Raw genomic sequence first — 27,033 nt, 5'->3', positions numbered from 1 at the left:
CCTTCTCCGATTCGGCATGGAAAATCATTTACATTCATTTGCCTCTAGCTTTTTTCATCAATACAAATAGGTTTGATATAAGCTACAACTCAAACCTTTATCACTTTACCATATCAAAAAATTGAAAATGAGGACATTTCATTTGAGTATTAGAGATAAAGGAGGACAATGTTTAATTTTCTTAACATTAAAGGAGGGCTATGAGTTTTTATCAATCGGTTTAATAATATGTGCGCAATCACAAAATTCATGATTTTCAATTGTTGAATATTGTTCATAACTTGTAGTCGTTATCAATTCAATTCATTTTCTCGTTATACTTCTGAAAAATGGAAATGATCTAGTCTAGCTGTTTTGCATGAAACCTACAGCTTTACAGCCTCAACACCATACCACCTTTTATTATGCACAAAAATCAGGATACATGTCATCGCTGATTGAAATCAACACGAAAAAGAAATATCTAAGCTTCCTGTTAATTTTATTACTGATTCAGCATAGGACTAAAATCCCATAGAAGCAGAACGTCAACATCGAACACATGTTCAAGGGTTCACGGCGAATGAGAACGACCCAAATTTGAGTTTAGTTCACTCATAATCGCCAAAAGTGCAGGAACTCGCGATGAGTAAATTTTCCTCATGTTTTCCCAGGTTTTTCCAGGATTTTCCAGGGAAAAATTCCCGAATTTGAGAAAAGTAAAGGTTTGATTCACTCAGTCTATTGGTACTACTCCGAGACTGAATAAAATTTTCGTCAATTTCCTCATTTTCCGGCAGATGTTTTAGGTTTTCCACAGGAAGCCATGAGACAAATTTTACTCATCGCTGAGTTCCTGCACTTTTGGCGATTATAAGTGAACTAAACTCAAATGTGGGTCGTTCTCATTCGCCGTGTTGTGTTCCATTTAGTGAATTTTCACTTAAATTTGACAGATGGGACATTTTCGAATAAATCTGCTTTTCAGCAGACTTATTTCTGACAGACAAGCAATCAATTTTGACAGACACTTTCTAGAAAATTGGTCGATCAACAACGGAGGGATTTTCGGGCATCTTGATTTAACTTTGAAGTGTCAAATTTAAGTGAAAACTTTCCAAATGGAACACAGCCTAAGATGAATTTTCACTTAAATTTGATTCCTGGTCTGTCAGAAATAAGTCTGATAGAATAGAAGGTTTATTTGAACATTTTCCATCTGTCAAATTTAAGTGAAAATCCACCAAAGGTACCAGAGCCTAAGTGTAGCGTGGTTGACAGCTGTTGTATACTCCTGGTCTCACTATCGAATGGCATTTGCTAGATAAGATGAGGTTGCGACATAATTAAACAAGCATGCTCTGCAACAATATGAATGTGTTGCTGGAAAAAATGCAACGATTAAAAAGGAGACAATTTTCCGGTAAAAGGAGGATGTAGAAAAATTATGGAAAAAGGAGGACATGTCCTCCTTTAGGATACCATATGGTAACCCTAGTTATGCATGATGAGCGAGAGCGAACAGAACCCACCATATTTTTTTTCAGTAAATGTAAGTACTGCCCGCTCTAGTTCGTCATGCTTAAGAGATTCAGATTTTAGCTTTTCACAAATGTATAGAGGGGACAGGAGTAGAATTCCCTTGCTAAGGAACATCCCCGTTTAACCCCCCAATGTGAACCGATATTTAAGTGCAATATAGACTTTTGACTAGATATTACAATTGATATGCTTAACGAAAGTTTGTTCCGTGCTGAGCACCAATGCTACCGACGCCAGGGAGGCAGCTCCCACACCTGGACCCTACCTATCGACCCATCAACTCATGAACCGGGGACCAACGGCTTTACTTCCCATCCGAAGGAAGGCGTGATCAGAGATGTTATGCCTCAGAACATCCCGGCGGCGTCGACTGGGATTGAACCCAGGCCTGCTGGGGTGAGAGGTAATCACGCTTACCACTACACCACCGGTGCCGTTAAAATTACCTAGATGACCGATCCTTTTCAAACTTTCAGACAATAAAATTTAACCCATTAGTGAGCTTTTGGCATATTTATTTTATTCAACTTCAATACCATAACCGTACGCTCGCACCTTACGCTTAACTCCACTCATTAGGTTCTGTACAAGATCTGGCTGCAGCTTCTTCTCTACGGAAACCCTCTTTTTCTTCATGTCTTCTTCAGATTTGACCTCCTTGGGATGCTTCCGTAGTTCCTGCTTCATAAAAGCCCAGTGGCACGAAGCTAGATCCAGAAGATCGTAGGGCCCTCGTGTTGCTTCAACAGAGGAAGCAAACGCAGCAGTAGACACTCCTTGAGGTAGATCTCCCCGTTTACAGTCCCGATAGCCACGAACGACGCACTCCGTTTGCCACATGAGCAGATCGCTTGCCAAATCATGTATTTCTTGGCAAACTTTGGAAGTTTCTGCTTCCTTACTTCCTCCGGAACATCAAACTTGTGCTGGGCTATGAAGAACAGTAGCCCCGGAAGCTTCCGGAAGTCCGCCTTGACGTAAGTCTCATCATCCATGATGAGACAATAAGGCTTTGTCAGCATCTGGCTGTACAGTTTCCAGGCCCGTGATTTTCCCACCGTATTTTCCGTTCGTCACGATTTGGAGCCTTCTGCACTTTGTACGTATGCAGTCCCTCCCGGTACTTGGCTCTCTGAACGAAGGAGTTGGACAGATTCAACGTTTTGGCCACATCCCTGACCGAAGCATTGGGATTCCGCTTAAACGCTCTCACGACACGCTTGTGAACCTGATCACTAATAGAACATCCATTCTGACCGCATTTCTCCTTCCGGTCGATGCTCAGAGTTTCGTAGTAACGTTTAATCACACGACTCACCGTTGACTGCACGATTCCAAGTTGTTTTCCGATGTCCCGATGAGAGAGTTGAGGATTTTCCAGGTGCTTGCGCAAAATCAATTCGCAACGTTGCTTTTCGGGAGACGCCATTTTTTCCAGATTTCGAAAAACTGACAGCGATAAAAATACAGTGTAAACAATGCACTCTAAACTACTTCTACCAAACAATACACTCTAAACTACTTCAAGAGAAATACCCAATTGGTAATTTTTACAGCGTTTTTTCCGTGATGCAATTTTATGTGGGACACCTTTATGTCCCACTTGATGTAACGAATTGTAACGTTGAAAATAACTACTATTTTTGGAATTAACATGCCTTACGACCTATTGAGCCGAATGATGAAAGATATACCTAAAGGTTTAACACGGTTCTATAGTAACAGCTATAGGTATATATTATGCTTATTGTAAGACCATAGGCCATCCTTTACCTTCATACCATAGGCCATTGCTCAAACTTTTTTTTTTTTGTAAACAATTCATTCACTTGTTTGGCTGCCAAATTCCATTTCCTCTTGAAATCCTTCAGGTCAATTGCAGTTCCACCCTTTTTATTCAGTATTGGCTTCACAATTCACCAGTACTCCTCAATTGGCCTTAGTTCTGGAGTATTGGCTGGATTCAACTCCTTGGGAACCACTGTGATGGCAGTTTCGCTGTACCACTGTTTGTTGGAATTTGAGTAGTGGCAACTTGCCAAGTCCGGCCAGAATAGGAAATCCACCTCATGCTGCTCCAGAAAAGGCAGTAGTCTCTTCCGTAGGTCCAGAACTAACGAAAGTTTCGCTTTTCAGCCCAACTGCCAAATAGATTCTGGAATTCCATAGGCTTACAGGCAGCATAAATAGATTTTTAGCCGCGTTTGATGCTTTGCATGCGCTGCTGCAACGAATCTTCCACATAGAAATTTGGTTTACGGCAGCGTTGTGTTTTCTTTTTTCGGTCCATCCTGAAAGAGCATGAATTCGGTCAACTCTTCTGTTGATTCAAATAAACATCATTTTCTCACCCTGCAGGTCCTGATTATCTGGAAAATCCGAAACGTTAGTGAAATGTGCAAATGTTTAGTGGTGTTCGTATTTCATAGCAATGTTTATCTTTTTACACGAAACAGCTGTTGGCAGTGACGTATTTCTATCTGTTCGCAGATGATCAGCAATGTTTACAACATTTTTGCTTCTAACACCAGCAAGCTGCCTGTTGGCCCAGACCTTATATAAATGTCATTGGTTTGTATTATAAGACAACACGCTGAATCAAGTTTACTCAAGGTATAGCTATCGTTATTCACTATGATTATTATTCAGTACCAACTCTATCTACCACAGTATGGAAAGCATTAAATATCTTATTGATACCAATCCATGATTTTCATATTGTCAAAAGGCACTCTTGAGCTTCCAGGACTCATAAAAATTTTCAATATATTGTTCAAGCATTCTTTGAGCGTGCAAAACTTCGAGATCTTAGCTCCAGAATAGTTTGGAGTGCAATAAATATCCTGTTTTGAACTGGCTACAACGCTCGGATGATGTGTTGAATATTTCGGGAACGTGCGTATCAAACCATCAAGATCTCAACTCCAGGACATTTTGGAGAACCTAGAAGACTATAGGATCTCGAAATGGTATTTAATGACCAATGTAGACACATACTACTACTTGTCAAATAATGCAGAATAAGCAAGAAAATATTTTTGACCACTTCCTCGTATGGAGATTCCCCACAGTGCGTTAATATAGCACGGCACGAATCAACCGGTCCGAAACCATTGGAATGTCATTTACAGGCTGGACCGCACGCAGTGCGCAAAGGTGTGGATTCAATGAAATTGGGAATTCAATTTTTCCGCAAGTTGCAGCCAGTCGGTTTGATACAACGCCTTGATTTTCAATTTCTCCCAAAAGGGTCTTCGCACGGAATTTCACGCGGTGTATGCTTTTTGAAATGCACAACCATACGTTTTACCGTTTATTTTGCAATCAAACATCATCCCATGGCACTTCGAGGATTAGTGCCCCCAAACCTTAAGCTGAACCTGACATAGGGTATTTGAACCCTAGACCTTCCTTCCCTGCTCAGTTGATGCGCAGCTATAAAGCAAGACAATGCTTGGTGCGGCTAAATTGATTCCTGGATCGGTCTTGGAATTTTTCGGGTAGAAATTTTTTTCGACTTCGCTGTACGGAGAACCAAACCTACCCAACGGTTGAGCTCTTTAAACTTATTTTTGAGTTGATGCCTCTCACTTGCTCAAAAACGGTAAGAGCAAAACAACCCAAAATTGAGTACTATTCACCCAACTCGACAGTTCCGTGCGCCAAGTTAAAATTGAGTAAGTTGTGTAAAACTCAATTTTGAGTAGTTTGAACTTGACGTTCAGTGAAAACAACTTAGAAGTAAGTAATCCTGTTTACATGCGATCGAATGACAACAACTCAAAATTGAGTTGGCGCACGGAACTGCCAACCTGGGTGAATAGAACTCAAAATTAGGTACTTTTTTCTTTCTGTGTGGGTGTTGAAACTGACATCTTATCGCGTCGCTTCAAAATCTCGCAGTTTGTTGGAAACAGCCTCGGGAACAGATTTAGCTGCAATTTTATTTTTATTTTTAGTAATATTATCAATTTTACAGTATTAGTTATCAACCATTTTCAGTGTTTCCTCCGACTAACTTCCTTTAGTTGGTACAAATTTTATGTATTTACTTACAATTTATCGTACTGAACACTAATTGAATAAATGTTCACCTTTCGCTAAATGTCAACTAATTTTAATCAAATAAACTGCCTGCAGAACACGTTATTTGCATACGAACTTGGAAATGTTTACGATTTTCGTTTCTTTCGCCTGATCTTCCTAAAGCCCTACAGTAAAAGCAACAATCAATACGAAACTAACGATTTTAAATTGGCTCACCACTTTAGTAGCCTATTGGTCCCAAGCAAACGATTAACGTACCCTATTCTAGTTGAAATTCTATTACTACACTATGTTTGTTTTGATTCGCTATGAAAGTTTGACAGATAACATCAGGGGTGTGTGGATTCATGCAGAACATGCAGGGGTGAGTGAAATAGCTTGGGACTGCTTGGGACCGTTGTTCTGGTACTGAGTGAGCCAAAAATAATAATGATTTTCTTCGGGACCCAGTGGTCTTAGAGTTACCTCTATGGTAAAAGTATGGACGTCTGTCAAAAGTTGTTCCAATCGAACCGTCAAAATGCACCGCTTTGCTCGATTGGAACAGCTTTTTTCAGTTTTGTGGTGACAGTCGTCCATACTTTTACTGTAGGGCTTCAGATCTTCCGTGTCCCACCGTGATGACGTTTCTTTGTTCCAGTGGGTTTGGCGATGCTTGTCGATGCGCGTAGATACCCTGTGGTAACTAGCGACCGTTACACGCCGAGGGTTTCTCGTCGTCACACTGGGCATATAGTATGATCAACCGGTGGAAACTAACGATTTTAAATTGGTTCTTGAATTTTCCTATGTTTCGAGGGGTGCATCGATTAGCTTGGGACCGAAGAGAGTACCAGAGCTGAGCCAAAAAGTTGAGCACGTTTCTTAGGGACCTTCTAGTCTTAAGGCCCACGCACATTAGATCCGGATCGGACGCGTTGCGGCAAAGTGACAGCTAAATCTATTGTCTAACTGTCAAATTTACTCCAACGCAACGCAAACGCATCTAATGTGCGTGGCCCTTTAGAGCTACCTCTATGCAGGGCTGGTAGCGATCAATGCTGTCAAAAATAGTGATTTTAGTGACCTTGTTGAAGAAATAAGTGACCAAATAGGGGCTTATAGTTGTAAAAAATTACTAAAAAGTGACCTATGGGAAGAAAATTAGTCGTTCTGATCAAAAATAAATGTTTGATGTTTTAGGCTTATTCAATTAGAATCTCATAAGCACTTAAAAATGTACGATAGGAACTTTTAAAGCGAAAGATTCAATAGAAAGCTTATGACTAAACCTCCAAGTGTTAAATATCAGGAAAAACCTGAAAACCGGGAATTCTCAGGGAATTTTATTTCTCCTGAAAATACCTTTATTACTAAGGATATTCCAACGAAAAGAATGCATTTTAAAATAAAAACATTCAATATTTCTAGTTATTTTCATTCACACATTTGAAATCGGAGCATAAGTCCTCGTAATTTTATGGTGAATACTTAGGGGGTGAAGGGGATGCTAAAAGGAGGATTACAATTAAAGCTGAGAATAACTCCAGGAGATCTTCAAAGAAATTCGGAAAATAAATCCAGGAGAGAAAACAAATTAAGGGAAGAAATCCAAGGAATTTGTGAGGAGTAAGTAAGTAAGTACTTCCTGTACTTCTGTTAAGTTTCCGAAGTTATTCTGAAATTTCAGGAACTTTTTTAAGCTCCCGCAACGAAATTAGTTCATATAGTTCTGTGATTTTCACTGACATTCTCAAGATTTGTCGATTTTTGAAACTAATTCACAGCTTCTTCAATAATCTAGAGTTTCCTGATCTTTTTTAAACTTCCCAAAATATTTCTTAATTTTCTTAAAATTCTCTAGACTGCCCTGAATACCTTAGTATTTTTTTAAAGAACCCACAATTTTACTGGAATAAGTTGAATTGCCTTTAAGTTCTACCATTTTCCTTAAGTTTTATAACGATTATAATCGCTCACGGAACTTTGCCTTAAATCACTAAATTTCCCTGGAAAGTCCAGCCCTGAAGTTTTCTATGCTTACCTTCATTTCTCTAAATTGATCAAATGTTCAAATCAATTCAAATCAATCATATAATTCTCGGAATATCCCATAATTCCAAGGAACTCCTTGTAAGTCGCTGCAAATTTCCTTAAGATAATGTTATGACATGTAATCTGATCGTCCTCGGAGTACTCCGGAACTTCACTGAATATAACGAAACAATCTAAAAATATCTGAATTTCTTAGAAGTTCTCTTGAATTTCTTGGAAATATCGATGCTTGCTAAAAGTTATCGTAGTTTTTTTTTAATTAATGGAACTCCGATGATGTTCTCAAATCAACTTAGCTAAATTTTCGAATTTCTTTAGATTTTAAAATTTCCATGATTTAGCACCCTTGAAATACTCTCACATTTTCCGGATGTTCATATAATTTTTATTGCATCCAGAGATTTTCTCTGAGCAAACTGAAGTTTTTGGAATTTTTCTTGAAACATCTTTAAGGTTTCTGCAATTTCCTTGAAATTTTTTGAACTGCCCTTCAATGCTATGAACTGTCTTGATGTTCTCGGAGCTTCCCTAAAGCTTTCAATTTTAATGAAGTTCTCGGTTCTGCTTTAAAATAAGAGTCCGAAAATACATGACCTTGATTATGCGTGGAGTGCGTTCTTTTGTACGTACGAGCTAGAAGAGCGTTATCGGTGATTGCGGTGGTTCAAGGAAAATTAAATAAAGCATTTCTGAAAACATGACGCTGCAAAGTCTCTAGGCCAATCGGGTGAGATCTTTCCATTTTATCTATTTATATTTTATTTTTTGTCACTGATTTATCAAATGCTCTATATTGACGAATAGAGTTGCCAAATCATTCACCCTCCCACTAACACAACCCGTTCCTTCCTGTGACACCTATGAAGGTAGTATGGGTTCCCTGCACCTTCTTAAGTAGATGTTGGATTAACTTTCCCTCCCTTCCCCTGCGATTGTAAGGATGTGGCCAGGTGTATAATGCGATGCTTGTATTGTAGATTTTATTTTCGTGTGGGGAAAATCACTAATCCCAAGTGATATTTTCTGCGTCAACACTCAATATTTTCTGCAAAACGTATTAGTTGATCATTATATAGCCACCCACGATTTGTACAATCGCATATGCTATGCTATGCTATGCTATGCTTCTCGGGTCTCCTTTAAAATAAATTGAATTCTCGCGTACACCTTTAAACTTATCTGGAATTATCTGGATTTTTCTGATCTGAAGTTTTCTAAAATATTCTGAAGGTTTCTGTACTGAATCTCTCGGTTCTCGATTTAATTTCAGCTAATCATGGAACTATCTTGAATTTGTCTAAACTAACGCTTATAGATTTTTAAACCAATCTTATAGTCGGGGCTAACGGCGCCGGTGGTGTAGTGGTAAGCGTGATTACCTCTCACCCCAGCAGGCCTGGGTTCAATACCAGTTGGGGCCGCCGGGATGTTCTGAGGCATAACATCTCTGATCACGCCTTCCTTCGGGAAGTAAAGCCGTTGGTCCCCGGTTCATGAGTTGATGGGTCGATAGGTAGGGTCCAGGTGTGGGAGCTGCCTTCCTGGCACGTCGATTGCATTGGTGCTCAGCACGGAAAACAAGATCTACGAAAAAAAACAAACCAAAGGAAAAAAAAAAAATCAAAAAAAAAAAACAAAATATAGTCGGGACTAAAATTTCGGGGACTTCCGCTTAAGATCTCTGGAATTCCCCTAAGATCTCTAGATCTAGTTTTTCTGAGATGAATAGAACTTTTAAAAGTTTCCACAAATTTTCTAGTACGAAACTTCAAGACATTCCCAACTAACAATTTTAGCTGCAGACTAGCTTATACATCCGAAAATTGCCTTATACAGCTAATTTTAGTCTGTATAAGCTGATCTGCAGCTAAAATTCTTTGTTGGGTTAAAAATTATGTGTTCTTAGGCTGTGGTCCATTTGGTGAATTTTCACTTAAATTTGACACTTCGAAACTAAATTATAATGTTCGAAAATCCCTCTGTTGTTGATCGGCCAATTTTCGAGAAGGTGTGTGTCAAAATTGATTCCTTGTCTGTCAGATATAAGTCTGCTGGAATAGCAGGTTTATTTGGAAATTTTCCATCTGTCAAGTTTAAGTGAAAATTCGCCAAATGGAACACAGCCTTAGACTTACTAAAATGAAGTAAAGCTGTTTCCCTGTAGATAGAGAAAGACGGTTAAACGTCAAAAAAATATATACAAGGTCGTCAACTTCGAATTGTTAAAAAATTAGAACAAAATCGAAGACAACATATCAAGAAGACTGGCAACTCTTCCATTTTCTCGTACGACCGCTATAAGACAGGTACAATCATAGAGGTAACTCTAAGACCAGAAGGTCCCGAAGAAACGAGCTCAACTTTTTGGCTCAGCTCTGGAACTATCTTCGATCCCAAGCTAATCGATGCAACCCTCGAAACATAGGAAAATCCACTAGCCCCTCATTTTATCTGTCAAACTTTCATAGCGAATCAAAACAAACATAGTGTAGTGCTAGAATTTTGACTAGAATGGGGTACGTTAGTCGATTTGCTTGGGACCAATAGGCTAGTCATGTAGTGAGCAAATTTTAAATCGTTAGTTTCGTATTGATTGTTGGTACAATTGCGTCATCTGCCGCTCAAAGGAAAATGCTTCGAACCGAACGAATTTGATAGCAAAGATTACATCAACCGGTCCGCACTCGTGTTTATTTCAGTTACCATGGGGACGTAATTTGTGATTAGCCCCGGTCCCTTTCAAATTGTATCATTATTTATGTACGACCTTAAATTTGAAGTGATGTTTCACATTCATCTAGTGATGGCCGATTTTCATTCGAATAATCGATTAATCGATTAACGAACCGAAAATTAAAATATTTGTAATCGGTTATATCATGCTGATATAAGCATTAACCTCACCAGAGGATCATCACCCATCGTTTCAAACATATGCTGCACTCTCATTGGTGGAAAAATGACAGCACAGCGAACAAAAAATACGATTGTTAATCGAATAATTTAAAAAATGGGACATCTCTGATTTTGGTGTGATTTTTTTGATACTGGATGAAAGGGACCGTGAAAGGGAGCACTAAAATAGAAAGTTTTTCTTCCGACTGTTTCATCTTAGTATTCATCTTTGATTACATCCTCAGAAGAAAGGTTTGAGTATTTTCTCATTTTTCTATGAGTTGCTTCCACCTTCCCTCAAGTGCAGCGCTACTGTATAAAATGCCGAGCTGCTCGGTGGTGCCCATCTCGGCAAAAAAATCTAAGTGTGTACACTATGTTTGTTTTGATTCGCTATGAAAGTTTGACAGATGAACTGAGGGGTTCGTGGATTCTCCTATGTTTCGAGGGGTGCATCGATTAGCTAGGGACCGAAGATAGTACCAGAGCTGAGCCAAAAAGTTGAGCACGTTTCTTCGGGACCTTCTGGTCTTAGAGTTACCTCTATGCCTATACTACACACTGCAAGAAGAATGATCAATCTTGAAATGAATTCACGTTAAAAACGTGTAAAATAGTGACTAATTACAAGAAAAAGGGATTTTTGTGACTTCGCCTTAATAAAGTTTATAGTTTGATAAAGGAGGTTCTCATCTAGCATCCAGAATGGCACACGAATCAGGGAATGTGTTTGCAGCTGAATTATTAATGAAAGAGAAAGTCGATGAAGAGAATCGATCAACCCTTTCCTTCTAACCTCCGCAATTCTTATTAGAATTAGACCTTTAATCTCATCCAATCATCATAGAATTTGAATTATTTCCAAAATTGTTTCGGAGCTGAATTTTGCGTCTCTAATAATTTAAACCATAATCAAAAGCGACGCTCGTATGTGTTAAGCCAAGTTTAACTATATAGGTATACCTGGTTTAAGATTTAAGAGGAGATGAAGAAATCGGTCCTCAGAGCCAGAGTTGCGACCTATCACAATCACGATCGCCAAACAGCTGATGGTAAATAGTAACGCTTGGTACATTCCTATCAATGTACTCGTCGAAGCTCTCTCCATGATCATCCATCAAGTTGACGAAAGAAGTAAAAAGCAACTGGTGAATGTCGTCTTCTGTTGTGATCCATCACCGATCTGGTCATTCCCTACAATCACGACACTCATCTGTGCTCGTTTTGAAGCAGTTTCTGCTTTGCTTGCTTATGTGAGTGTGTTGGTGAGTGAGCCCAACAGCTTCCGTTTCATGTTGCCTGCTTTGTTTGTAACTCACACAGTCGCGCCTGCCAAGACGAACTTGGAATGCGTAGGCATTGTTTTCATTTTCTTCTTTCGTTTCGTTTTTTCTCATGATCGTACTGCAGAAGTCTTCACTGTTTTCGTTGTGCATTTCATCATCAGCAGCGAGTGTAGCGTTTTGCTTGTGAGCAGCGACCATTACTGGTGATTGTTGTTTGCCATGGCTCTAACTCTCACTGCGTGACAAAACGATCTGTCAGCGATAGTCGGTTGATGCGAAGACGAGTGTCACGTGAGTGTCATGATATTATGCATCACTGCTCAGAGCACTTAATTTTACATGAGACTTTCTTAGTCTTGGTATTCTTACCTGATATATCTTGGTGTCATCCCTAGAATCCTTTAAAATTCTCTTAGAATTTACTTTGGATTTTTTAAAGTTCTTGATCATCCTTGAAAGACTTTTGAACATCTATCACAGACAAATACCTTTCGAAAGTTTCCAGGGTTTACAATTTATTTTCTGGGAAAGGAGGTTTATTTTCCCTGATTTTTAATCGAAATTGTAGGCATTTCCCAATAGTTTTCCTGGTGTTCTAAAGTTTTGCGGTTCAGAAATGAATATTTTGTTAAAACTACTGTAGACTTTCTTAGTGCCAAGTACTCAATCATTTTGTTGATGTTTTTAAATTTCACTCTATTTTAGTAGTGAAAAAGTGGCTATTTTTGGGAAATAGTGACTTTAGTGACTTTTTGGTGTAAAAAGTGACTTTCTTGTGACTGGCTTCAAAATAGTGACCAAGTCACTAAAAAGTGACGTGCTACCAGCCCTGCTCTGTGGTATGATTGTACTAGCCACACAATTATACTCAGTGCTGATAAAAATGATTCCTTCTACAACTCAACTTAGCTGAAAATAGATTGAATTTGAATTTTGACATAAACACATTCTCATGATCAAGGCAACCTCTGACTATTGACAAATCTAGACCAACAATGGAAATAGGCGGAACAACCAAACGTAAACAATGGCTTTAAACGCAAATTCCTCGAGAATCTTATTATTATTATAAAAATTATACACAAATTGATGGAAAATTATTGCCACATGCAGAATTGATGATAATATCAAGGTTTTAGGCTCTGGAGTGGACGGTATTCAAAATAATCATGTTGCCCAAAATTAATTTGATTATTTTGCTTTTGAGGATCGCTTCTGATTTTGACAATTTTGGGTTGGATAATCAAGCAGTGGTGAATATCAACAAACGCGTATTTGAGTGAACTCATTTGTTGGTTTCGCTCGTGCTTCACAGCAAAGATATTCAAAACGAACGCAATTCATCTATAGTGTATACACTGGGTTGAAGCGCTACTCCTTGCGTGTGATGGTAAGTGATAAAAACAGACACTGACTAATGCAAAAATGGTACAGGCTTAGAAAGCTCTCCTCTAACCACTGTGGAAGTGCTCAAAGAGCACAAAGTTGAGAGCCGGCGTGAACTCCCTTTCGGGACGTAGTAAAGACAAAAGATCAAAGCCTTCCTCTGCCTCACTCAAGTATCGTGCGCACCTTCAATCAATGGCACATAGGGCCAACGTGAAAGACTTCCATCCTGGGCGACCACTTGCTTTTGTCTTGACCAGTCTGCCTCTACTGTGGTGTCCTTCCGGGGGATCCAATCCAGCGCTTACTTCAGTTTTCGTTTCCGCCCTTTCGTAGTGTGTGGCTGACCCAACTTCACTTCCATTCTGTTGATATCGACTTCTGATGACATCGATTCAAGGTTCAGTTATGCGGCCATCAGGCACGAATTATGTACCCCCTGGCAACGGTTAATGAACATCTTTTTTGAGCTGTGAAGGACTATCACCAGAAGGCATCACTGTCACTGTCGAAACACGTGTGCGTGACTGGATGCACGTTCTTTCGTTATCCAAGATATTGAAAGTCTGCCTAGCAAGCCTACGCTGTAACTGGCCTTGTGTCGCCGAGGAGTGGTTCAGTAGGGAGCCGAGAAGAGCAAACAGCAAATTACTATTCCGGAACCTGATGGAAGATTTGATGTTATTTTGTCATTTTCCACAAATGCAAAAACTGTCATAGAAAATTTGCAAAACACAATTTCCAACTAAAAATTACAGTTTATTCCCTACCGGCTTCGAAAATTGAGGCCGACCACGATTAGTAGTTTAGATACTATTGAAAGTCCATTTAACATAAGGGAGTGGCTCCAAGTTGCCCTAACTCGATTTAGCGGTTAGTGGTAGTCGCAGTCAGCAGTACTAATATACCTACTACTAAAGATGGTGTTATTTTTTTCTTCGTGTTTCCTTCTCTCCATCCCACCATAAAGACATTCGAAGCCGTGTGTGCTGCACGTGCATATCATTTAAATATCAACCTCGCTTCCTCCTGCCACTGTCCCGCTAGAACGATTGGAGGAACCGGCACGCTGCAGTAGTGGAGGAGCTAAAAGTTGTCCCTCTCCGAACCGGTCAACGATTGAGCCCCACTATCTAATATAGGAAGAAAGAAACACCGGCATACGATGCATCGCACACAAGAGAGCGAGAGGGGGTGCAGGGGGGAGGGGGGTACTTTGTTTGAAAGTGTGACAACAACCGGCTTCTACTAGCTCTCTGTAGGTTTTCCGCGATAAAACATCGTCAAGTCAATTGAATATCATGGAACGACGACGGCCGGGCGATGGATGCGAATGCTACGGAAATAGAGAATGATGCTGGGAGGGTTTAGCTACAAAAGTGCTAAGTAAGCAGTTATTTGACGCAAACTGCAGTCGCTAGTAGTAATCAACATTGTTGATTCTCGACAAATTGTGACAGTGAGCAGTCGTTGGCTTGCAATGAAGATTAATATAATGAAGCTTGCATTGATTTTCTACATAGGACTCGTTTCAAAATGATAGGATCACTCAAAACCATCGTGCCTCAAATTATTCCAGCAAAACAAATGGCATGCACATCACATGAGTGGGTCGATTTATTACATGTCTCTGCGTGTTTTCTTACAACAAACGTAATGTAAGTACTAATAATGGACTGTTTTCCCAGAATTAATATGTTCGTCTAAAACCGTTACGAGGCAGTGCATTTGCTAATTTAGCTAACATAAAAATTACAAAATAATTTTAAACATACCTTCCGATGACCATATTGGAGAATATGTTCATGCGGTGATCATTTTAAATTCTGCATGCTTTTTATGCAAATCTGTACAAGAATTTTACATTTCCTGGTTCTACTTTTAACACCCCCTTTTTCCACCATGCGTGTCCGCAAATGAAAACCAACTGGCTGACGCCTGATGGTTATGCAAAGAGCGATACAGTAAACAGTTCGGCTAGCATCGGTAGGGTAGCGCTGTATTACAGAAAAAGAAGCGCTCCGATGCTCACAGGTGGAGAATAGCCGAAGGTATTACGATAGAGTGGAACTACGATTTGCACGGCCGTTGAAGCAACGCATACGAGGGTAAGTGTGACAGTTTCCGCTCGAGTACTTCGGAGGCTGCTTCATGAATATCGCCTCCTGCAGCACGCCATACAGGTACGCGGTCTTCGTCAAAACTGAACTTTATTTCACTATAACTAGCTCCAGTGTGAGCTCATCCTCGTTCTGCACTCCAAAGCCGTTGTCGTTGTAACTTTGGTTGCCATAAAATTATACAAATTCTAGTATCGTAGAGGTGACTCTAAGACCAGAAGGTCCCGAAGAAACGTGCTCAAATTTTTGACTCAGCTCTGGTACTCTCTTCGGTCCCAAGCTAATCGATGCTCTCCTCGAAACATAGGAAAATCCACGAACGCCTCGATTTGCTTGGGACCAATAGGCAAATCAAGTAGTGAGCCAATTTAAAATAGTTAGTTTCCACCGGTTGGTTTAAAGGCCTGCATGGAGATCGAAGTGAAGTGAAGATCTTATACAAAATGCTGTATTTATCACCTGCGTGAAAAGCCATCACCCCCCCCCCCCCTCCCTCTACCTACGAATGTTTTCTTAGTTACGTAAATGCCTGTGGAAAACATGTTTATAACTTTTTTGAAAGAAGGGTAAAACATATTGTTATTGACCGTGGACGTATCGAGTCCGATCTACTCGGGTTTGAGACCAGCTACGACGATGCCAATGAGGAGACGTTTGTGGAAACAGAAGCGCAGGAGGAGCTTGAGACATCCGACTATCAGGAGGAGCAAGACGTCGTCGGCGAAGTTGATGTACCAGTAGTCCGACGATCGGAGCGTACCACAAAGGCCATCCTGCCAGAACGGTACCAAGACACCATGCACATTAGACTGATGCAAAATTTGACTTTTTCGCTCCACAATGCTTAAATGAGTTCAAATCGGGTCCTGATTAGCCTCTCAAAGTTACAACTCATTTGGTTAGAAACAGACTTCGCACAAGCCATTTGAAGTTTTCATGTAAATTACTATGGGAAATCTCAACTTTTTGTTCATTACCTTCTAGACTTTTTCCATATTGAGCTGCGAAATAGTTCGATAACCATTCTTATAGAAAATTTTCTCAGCTACAGCTTTGCTGAAGATTGTTTCTATGTAAAATGAGACAGGAAAAAGTTATTAATTATTTAAGAGATTGGTAAACTTATGACATGATCAAGCAGCTGCTCTGTAGGCAGCACTGTATTTTGCAGTGTGACATAGTAGCCATGATTTTTGTGTCCTATTCAACGCCCCAGAAACACCAATGTTGCCTGCTGAGCAGTTGATTAAGCATGATCATAAGACATCAGCGCATTGAACTATTGATAACTTTTGATCCTTGCATTTAATTAAAAAGTGGTCTTGAGCAAAGTTGTAGCTGGGAAAATTTCGTACAAGTACACTTGAAAACTTTTGAAGCAGACCGATATGGTGAATTATTAGATAGACTTGAACAAAAATCTTGGTTTTACCATAGTAATTTCCATACAAACTTCAAATGGTTTGTGCCATCTCAGTTTCTCACCAAATAGGTTCAAATCTTGAGAGTTTAGTCAGGATCCGATTTGGAATCGTTTAAGTATTGTGGAGCGAAAATTTCAAATTTTGCATCACTCTAATGCACATAGCAGCGCAATATGTCGACGAGCCACGCACATTCGAAGAAGCAATGGCTAGCCCCGAGCGCAACATGTGGGAGGCAGCCATGGAAGGAAGAGATGAAGTCGCATGAAGAGAATTCCACATGGGATGTCGTCCGTTTGCCGCCAAACAAGAAGGCTTTTGGCAGCAAATGGGTATTCACGAAGAAGATGGACGAGGGCGGAAACCTGATCCGCTATAAGGCCAGGCTGGTAGCGCAAGGATTCAATCAAAAATACGGAACCGACTACCATGAGGTCTTTGCGCCAGTCGTCAAGCAAACTACTTTTCGGACCCTGCTGAGTGTCGCCGCCAGACGAGGAATGCTGGTGAAGCACGTCGACGTGAAGACGGCGTACCTACACGGAGAGCTGGAGGAGACCATTTTCATGAAGCAGCCGGTAGGATTCCATAACGGGGTCAAGGACAAGGTACTGCACCTACGAAAAAGTCTCTACGGTCTGAAGCAGGCTGGAAGGGTGTGGAATGAAAAAATCACCGAAGTCTTGAAACAGCTGGGCATCGTGCCAGCTGAAGCAGACCCATGCCTGTTCGTAAAAACCTGGAAGATGAAGAAGACGTCCATATTACTATATGTGGACGACATGCTGATTGTCACTAACACAGAAGCGGAATACGAAGCCGTCCGGAAGCATTTAGTGGAGCACTCAACCATAACGTGCCTTGGAGACGTGCGACACTATTTGGGAATCCGAGTGACAAGATCCGGCGGACAGTTTTTCCTGAACCAACAAACCTACATCCAGAAGGTAGCCGAACGGTTCGGACAATCAAAAGCGAAGCGCCCAGAAACGACGAGTTCCAGAGCCTGGTGGGTGCTCTTCTATACATCGCGGTCAAAACGAGACCGGACATCGCCATAAGCGCCTCAATTCTGGGCTGCACGGTGAGTCGACCAACGGAAGCAGACTGGATCGAAGCAAAACTGACGCTCCGGTATCTCCAATCAACAGTGGATTGGAGCCTACGTCTGGGTTCATCCGGACCGCTGGAAGCTTACGTCGATGCAGACTGGGCTGGTGACAAGACAGACCGGAAATCAAACACCGGTTTCGTCTTCTATCTTGGAGGACCAATCAGTTGGGCAGCCCGAAAACAACCATGCGTAACTCTTTCGTCTACCGAAGCGAAGTACGTGGCGCTTTCCGAAGCCAGCCGCGAGCTGATGTAACTGATGAAGCTACTAAAGGACGTCGGAGAACCAATTCTGGCTCCTGTAGTTGTACACGAAGACAACCAAAGCTGTATTGCGATGCTGAAATCTGCCGGCGGTAGCAATCGAACAAAGCACATCGACAATCGCTATAATTTTGTGAGGGAGTTGGTCAACAATAGTGTGATGGACGTTCGCTATTGCCCCAGTGAACAAATGGTTGCCAATGGTCTAACAAAACCATTGGCTCGCGTCAAGATGGAGAAGATGCGCCTGAAAATTGGTCTACAGCCCGCCGAGCTTGAGGAGGAGTAATCGAAGCAACTCACCGAGCTTGAGGAGGAGTGAAGGAGATCGAAGCAGCTCGGTAAAATTATAATAATCCTAGTATGCTATAAATGTCAGTACTGCATCAATAAAGTATAGTTAGCGTTATCGTTAGCTTCCGTCTTATCATATCCCTCCCCATGGGCGAACTTTATGTAAATGTTCCCAGATCCCCTTCCCAATCCATATCTTCACAATTATTGGTTATTAATATCATTATAACATCTAATGACTTCAAAACTCAGAAAACCACCTCTCTATAGCAAAAGGAGTGGAAGCAAACCTGGTTACTTATTTGGGTCATGGTTTTGTGTTTCCTATTTATTTGCCTCTATTTCGCTAGCAGATCGCAACGTTTAAGTCACCCCCTTCCCTCACACTATTATCACAGACAAACAGACGTAACTCTTTGAAAAACTTGTTCTTGAAAACATAGTATCTCAAAACATATAACCTCAGTAACGACATCTATCTGGCTTCTCGGGGAAAACAAGCTTGCTCGCTAACTCGTAAACAATATTGCATAAAATTTCTATAGAATATATAGAAACGTCAAAGTGATCCGATGCCAGCGCTGCGGCGAGTAGTTCGCGGAACTGATAATATTCAAATCAACCGTTAAATGCATGAACGAAGATACACAATGAAGAGTTACGTCTGTTTGTCTGTGCTATTATGGTCGGAAAAGAGAACCCATATTCAGAAATCTCTCGCGTACTGCGATGCAGAAAATATTAATAGCTAACTAATCTGGAACTGGTCTAAGACATATAACCCAGTTAGTATTGACACATCACAATGTTGTGATGGAGCATGGACGTGAGATTTACTAGAGTATTAAATGCAAAATGCAAATACAAAATAAAACTGATGAATCTCTGCTTGTTCGTCAAGCAGTACATACAGTCTGGTCTTTGCTCGTTCTGCCGAGTTGTTCGATAGTTTATTCCAAACGTTTATTCGCGTCGTCAGTAGTGTCGGTCGCATCATTTGATGGGAAGATAGCACTCCCGGAGCAGGCTCCGAGAGAAAACGGAGAAGAACAGTGGTGAGGGTAGCACGAGTGTACCTATTTCAAATAGGTACGCTACTCTTCCCACCGATGTTGGGGGAATACCACCTCCGCCACGGTGAAGCCATCCAAGAAGAGGAAGAAAAACCAAGGCCAGTCCGATGGTGCGAGTGGACGTGACGACGTCACAGCAACGAACGCCAGCGACATCGGTGATTTCGGCGATGCCATCGGCAACGAAAATTCTGCCGGCCCGAATGCGGCAAAGGTACCTCCATTGGTAGTGAAAAATGCTCATCGCGGATCTAGCGACGCTGGGCGTTAAAGCCGAATACAAGTTGGGCAGAGTCGGCACCAAGGTGGTGCTCCATACCAAAGCGGAGTATGACTTGGTCGTCGCCCACCTGAGGACTTCCACCCACGAAATTCCCGGTGAGAAACCATTCAAGGTCGTCATCAGGGGCCTACCAAACTTCGACCCGAAGTTTATCGAAGCTGAAATCAGGGACCGGTACAAGCTGGCCCCAAGTGCCGTCTATCGGATGACAAGAAGAGACGAGAATGTGAAGGCGTATCCGGATTGCCTTTTCCTGGTACACTTCCAGAATGGTGAACGCTCAACGCGCTGAAAGCCATCCGCTCCATCAATTCCATCATCGTCCGCTGGGAGCCATACCGTGGCGGCCATCGCGATGTGACCCAGTGCCAACGGTGTCTGAACTTTGGACACGGCAACTGCAACATTAAGCCACGCTGCGGCAATTGCGCTCAAGACCACGTTAAAATGCGCCAACTGTGGTGGTGCTCACCAAGGATCCAAAAAGCAGTGCCCTTAACGCGAGGATTTCAAGCGCATCCGAAATCAGGCATCCACCAACAAGCAACCTGTACGAAGGAAGGATAAGACCCCGGCTTTCAGGACGGAGGACTTTCCGCCTCTTCATGGACAAGCGAATCCAAGGGTGCGATCCGCCCCTCCTCAAGAAATGTATGGATTTTTTACTGGACAAAGCTCTCCATCCCCCCCTGGATTCTGGAGACAACCAACAGCTCAACCAAATAATCCCGATCTGTTCACAGCGGATGAATTGATGGAGATTTTCGTCAACATGACCGGTGCTCTATGTAAGTGCCGCAATAAGCCCGAACAGATCCAAGTTCTCGGTAAGTTCATCATCCAGTATGGTGTCTAAACCGCTAACCATCGCTACCTGGAACGCTTGCTCTGTAAAAGCAAAACAGATTGAGCTTGCACAGCCGTGGGCCTACTAACGGAGACCCATCTAAAGTTCGGCGACAGCTTCTGGTTGCCTGACCACAACATTATCCGGCTTGATCGCACCAGCTCCAGGGGGGGGGGGGTGGTGTAGTGGTCATCGTCAGAAAGGGAATCAAGTGTTGCACTCTGCCCCACATCCGCACTTCTATCATCGAGGCCACTAGTGTGGAGGTGGAATCACCAACGGGAAACGTCCGGTTTATCGATGTTTACTGCCCACAAGCAATGGACTAGGAATCCAATTCAAAAAGGACCTGACCGCCATCACCCGTACAAGCTCCCGAATCATCGTTTGGGGTGACCTGAACGCCCGCCATGAAGCTTGGCGGAACTACCAGAGGAACCGGAACGGATGTCTATTGTTCGACCACGCACAACATGGACTGTACACAAGACTGATGCAAAATTTGAAATTTTCGCTCCACAGTGTTCAAACGGTTTCAAGTCGGGTCCTGATTAGCCTCCGAAAGTTTAAACTCATTTGATAAGAAACTGACTTGGCACAAACCATTTGAAGTTTATATGGAAATTACTATGGGAAAACTAAAAGTTTTGTTCATTGTCTTCTAGCCTTTTTACATATTGTACTGTTAACCAATTCTATTACTATTCTTATAGGAATTTTTATCAGCTACAACTTTGCAGAAAATCGTTTTTCAGCCAAACGTCAAATTAAATAGTTATTAATTGTTTAAGAGATTGATAATCTTATGGCAAGATTAAGCAACTGTATTGTGGGCAACACTGTATTCTTCAGTGTGACATAGTAGCCATGATTTTTGTCCTCTATTCTAAGCGCCATAAACACCAATGTTGCCTGCTGAACAGTTGATTGAGCATAATCATAAGACATCTGTGACTTAAATCATTAATAATTTTTGTTCCATACATTTGATCGAAAAGTGGTCTTCAACAAAGTTAAGATGAGAAATTTTTCAATAAGCTCAGCTATCATTTTCTAAAGTAAAGTGAACTGGTGAATTTTGAGATAGATGTAAACCGAAATTATGGTTTCTCCATAGTAATTCCCATATAAATTTTAAATGGTTTGTGCCAAGTCAGTTTCTCACTAAATGAGTTCAAATTTTGGGAGGCTAATCAGGGCCCAATTTGGAACCGTTTGAGCACTGTGGAGCGAAAATTTCAAATTTTGCATCAGTCTACTGTACACTGTGCAATTTCCGGACGAACCAACTTTTATCTCTCCGGCGGGAAATCCCTCCACCCTGGATTTTTTCCTGTCAAACATCGTACTATCTAAGCCGGAGGCGCACAACGATCTCAGCTCCGACATCCAACCGGTGGTGACTGAAGTCGGTGTCAACGTGGTTCCCGCTAGAAGCTGCCTGCGTAAAGACTACCACCATGTCAACTGGGTGCAGTGCGGACGAATGGTGGACAGCAACATCGATGAAAATCCACTGCTCGACACTGTAGATGACATCGACCGGGCGTTGGAAGGACTCCAACAGGCCAAATCCGAGGCTGACGAGGCGTGTGTTCGACAAGTTCCTGTTAGGGGTAAGTTTGTTGCTATTGATTCCCACACCCAATTACTGATTCGGTTGAGAAATGTGCGTAGACGCCAGTTTCAGAGGACTGGAGATCTGGGCAAAAAACGTGAAATGGCCGATCTGAACAGGCAGATTGCTTCCAGAATGGACTCACTCCGAAATGAAAGTTTCGGGCGTGTTGTCCAGAATCTGGACAACCGCTCCAGACCATTCTGGAAGGTAGCCAAGGTCCTGAAAACTCATCCCAAACCCATTCCACCTCTCAGAGTCGAAAATGTTGACGATCGGCTTTTAATCACCCCACAGGAGAAAGCAAATGCGATCGGCGAGCATGTCGCTTCATCGCATTTGCTTGGCTCGAATATCCAAAGTCCGCTCGAAGATCAGGTTGCGCAATGCGTTCAAAACCTAGATGCCTCCCCTTGTGTCGTGCCTCCGGCGGATATGATTACAGTACAACAAATTTGCTCAGCGCTGAAATGCACCAAGAACATGAAGGCTCCCGGGTTTGACGGTATAATCAACTTGATCTTGAAGAGACTCAGCATGAAAGTGCAGTCTCTTCTAACCGCTATCTTCAACAGATGCTTGGAACTGCACTATTTTCCAAGCTCTGGAAAGTAGCAAAAATCATACCAATCCGCAAGCCCGGTAAGGATCCAACATTGCCTTCAAGCTACAGACCAATCAGCCTCCTTTCACCGCTGAGCAAATTGTTCGAGAGACTCATTCCCAATCGTTTGCACAAGTTTGTCGAGGAAAACAACATTCTCCTTCCGGAACAGTTTGGATTCAGAAAGGGGCACTCCACCAATCATCAGCTAGTACGGGTGATGAATAACATCCGAAGTAACAAAGCTGTATCCAAGTCCACAGCAATGGCCTTGTTAGACGTTGAAAAGGCGTTTGACAATGTTTGGCATGACGGACTTGTGTACAAGCTTTGTAACTTCAACTTCCCATTACATCTGGTTAAAATCACCCGTTACTACCTTCAGCAAAGGTCGTTTAAGGTATCGTTGAATGGTTGTCTTTCAGACACGTTTTCCATCCCAGCAGGAGTCCCGCAAGGCAGTCTGCTGGGCCCCTTGCTTTACAGCATCTACACTTCCGACATTCCTCCCCTCGGAGACGGTTGCGTGTTCTTCCTGTTCGCAGATGATACCGCAATAGCCGTCAAAGGAAGGATGCCTCGCGAAATAACGAACAAACTTCAACGATGCCTGAACGCCTTTGCTGATTATACCACCACGTGGAAAATCAAAATCAATGCCTCCAAAACACAAACGATCATGTTCCTCCATCGGCAATCGCCCAAACTGAAACCGGCTCCATCTTGTACTGTAATCATCGATGGCACAAGGGTTGAGTGGTCTGCCGAAGTAACCTATCTCGGGATGTTGTTCGATGAAAAGCTCCTATTCTGTTCGCATGTAGAGAAAACAGTAGTCAAGTGTTAGGTGTCTGTATCCGCTGATTTGCCGCAGATCCCGCCTCTCAAGGCTTGAGCTTGAGCTTGATTGACCGCCCACGGTTGCTACTCTGTTACTGCCAGATCAGCTGTAATTACACAGAGAACGAATAGACGATGCTTGGGACTAGCAATCATCCCGCATAAACAATAACCATAAGATGCGCCTAACCACCAATTCGAGATATCATCCCAATTTTATGTGGTATGGTCGCACCATCTAAGATATCGTCAGTATATGGTACACGTTTATTAGGGATCCTTAATGTGTAAAAACTGGTGATCTTAAATTAGGCAATACCAGCGCCGGCCGCGCCCGAGCACAGGTCAAGAAAGGAATGGGAAGGATTGTGTTGACATGACACTCGCTTTGATGACCTCTGCACTTCCACGAGGAATCACTGGGATGTTGGATAAGAGGGTTGGGTTTGCAGCAGGGTTCGTTTTGGTAAACGATAAGCTGAATTGATGTCCTAACGATCATATAACGCGAAGGAGCTTGGGACTAAACCCACGGTCTTCTGCTCAGTAAGCAAAAACGTTTGCCACTAGGCAGACGAGCACCTTTTTAATCACCGAGTTGCTGTTATTAAAGGGTGATACGGTCAAAATTTGGTCAATATCAACTTGACGTATTTCTTTCAATTTTGCATTTAAAAAACCTGAACACCCCTCATTTTGAAGGTGTGTGTGTGTAGAATGTTGCTCCTATTTTGATTTTGGAATTCACTCTTCAGTTGTCAAAATGCCGTCCAAGCAAGAAGAGCAGCGTATCAAAATTTTGCTCGCGCATCGCGAAAATCCGAGCTACTCGCACGCAAAGTTGGCAAAATCGCTAAAAGTTGCCAAATCAACCGTTACAAATGTAATTAAAGTGTTTGGGGAACGTTTGTCGACAGCCAGGAAGTCTGGATCGGGGGGAAATCGAAAACCGGAAGCCGCTGAGACGACAAAGAGAGTTGCCGGTAGTTTCAAGCGAAACCCTAACCTCTCTCTCCGAGATGCCGCAAATAAGCTGGGTGTATCGTCTACAACCGTGCATCGAGCCAAAAAACGAGCCGGACTATCGACTTACAAGAAGGTAGTGACTCCAAATCGCGATGATAAACAAAATACGACGGCCAAAGCGCGATCCCGGAGGCTGTACACGACGATGCTGACGAAGTTTGACTGCGTGGTAATGGACGACGAAACCTACGTCAAAGCCGACTACAAGCAGCTTCCGGGACAGGAGTTTTATACGGCAAAAGGAAGGGGAAAGGTAGCAGATGTTTTCAAGCACATGAAACTGTCAAAGTTCGCAAAGAAATATCTGGTTTGGCAAGCAATCTGTACCTGTGGCTTGAAAAGCAGCATTTTCATAGCTTCCGGGACTGTCAACCAAGAAATTTACGTGAAAGAGTGTTTGAATAAACGTCTGCTGCCTTTCCTGAAGAAACACGGTTGTTCCGTACTGTTTTGGCCGGATTTGGCATCTTGCCATTACGGTAAAAAGGCCATGGAGTGGTACGCCGCCAACAACGTGCAGGTGGTTCCCAAGGACAAGAACCCTCCCAACACGCCAGAGCTCCGCCCAATTGAGAAATACTGGGCTATTGTCAAGCGGAACCTAAAGAAGACCAAAAAAACTGCTAAGGGCGAGCAGCAGTTCAAGGCAAACTGGCTTTCTGCGGCGAAGAAGGTGGACAAGGTGGCTGTACAAAATCTGATGGCAGGGGTCAAGCGTAAGGCCCGGCAATTCGGATTTGGAAAAGCGGAAGCCTAACTGAATATTTTTCCTGAATTTTATACTAATTGAACTTGAAAAAGAAATTTAATTTGATTTTTTAAATAAACGATTTCACCGATTTACACGCGTTTTCCCTTGACCAAATTTTGACCGTATCACCCTTTACCATGTAGTCATATTAACAAATAAAACGATTGACGAATCTTGAATGTGGATGGGCCTGAGATTAGACTCATGATGTTCTGCTCAGTATGCAAAAACGGTTGCTCTAAGGCCACCAAGCCCCTCATATCACATTATACCGTTGCTCAAATTTGTGTATCCATTCAAACCCGGAACCAACGACAACAACGAGTTTCGCAAAATACACGATACACAAGCGATTTTACCATACATCTCTTTGATATGTAAGGACCTGGGACCGCGTTTTTCTGCTCAATAAGCAGGCCACTGTAACCGACGATCTTTCAAATCCGAAAACTAAAAACTACGAAAAAGTACTTAGGCCTTCATTAAGTTCCACTTTCACGCGACGTTCAATGACAGGGTCCTATCCAGGATTACATCTGAAAAATCCAAAACTGACCAACGCCCACCTAAACCTGTTCTAATCCACCTGAAATGACTAACGAATGGACGACTTTGACTACCCAGCCATGCAATAGTCTCATTCCGTGCCTTATGGCAACTTGATGATTCTATTGTGCTCATCTTTTGGCACCACCCAGGGGAGACTTGGTCCTGTACCCAATGCTTAACTTATCTCCATTCCACTCAGCTACTCGCAATTTCTTGTGATATAGTGGGCGGAATATTATTATATGAGACAATTCAATGCAGACGTCTTTCCAAATTTGGTAGATCGACAGGTAATCGGTGAGTTACCACGATAGTTGCTATTCAACAACTCGACAACGTCCCATCGTCAACGCCTGCTATGAGAATTTCCCATTGCAGACGCCAACGAAATGACGTCATCGAGCTATCGATCAACTACCCTGGTTATCGCCTGGTACCTTATAGCACGATGCTAGGAGGTGAACCGGAAGAATCGATGAGCTACCTCTCTCCCCCTTTGCCGCAGATCCCGCCTCTCAAGGGTGAACAAACTGGCTGTCTACAAACAAATCATAGCATCTGCGATCCTCTACGCAGCTCCGGTGCGGGAATCATGTGCCAAGACTCACAGGAACAAAATCCATGCTGAGGATGATCCTTGATCGTCGCTTTTGACACAAGAATTTCAGATCTCCACCTAGAGGCGAACGTTTCAAAATTAGATTTTAAAATTGATGACATTTAGACTAGGTTTGTGCAGAAATGCAACTCATCAGAACATGCTTTGATAAGCTATTTCTATATATTAGGTTAGGTGTATGTATTAGTTATAGGTCAGTTGTAGTTGACAAAACATTGTCAATCCCCTTATTCTTGGGCAGGGCCTGACGATGTGAATCTGATTTTGATCAGTGAACGGATCCAAGATGTTACATTTTCTCACTATGAACCTGTCATTTCTAGCCCACCTGAACTATTCAATAAATGGAAACCATAACATGGGTTACGCTCCCCCTAGCGGGCCCTCCGCATCCTATATCTGTCTTATCTCAAATGCCAATGGTTTGAATGCATCAATA

This window comes from Ochlerotatus camptorhynchus, unplaced genomic scaffold (assembly GCF_037179485.1).
Source record: "Ochlerotatus camptorhynchus isolate MF236.1 unplaced genomic scaffold, CSIRO-AGI_Acam_v1.1 ptg000099l, whole genome shotgun sequence".
Taxonomy (NCBI): domain Eukaryota; kingdom Metazoa; phylum Arthropoda; class Insecta; order Diptera; family Culicidae; genus Ochlerotatus; species Ochlerotatus camptorhynchus.
Note: the sequence above shows the minus strand (reverse complement) of the source record.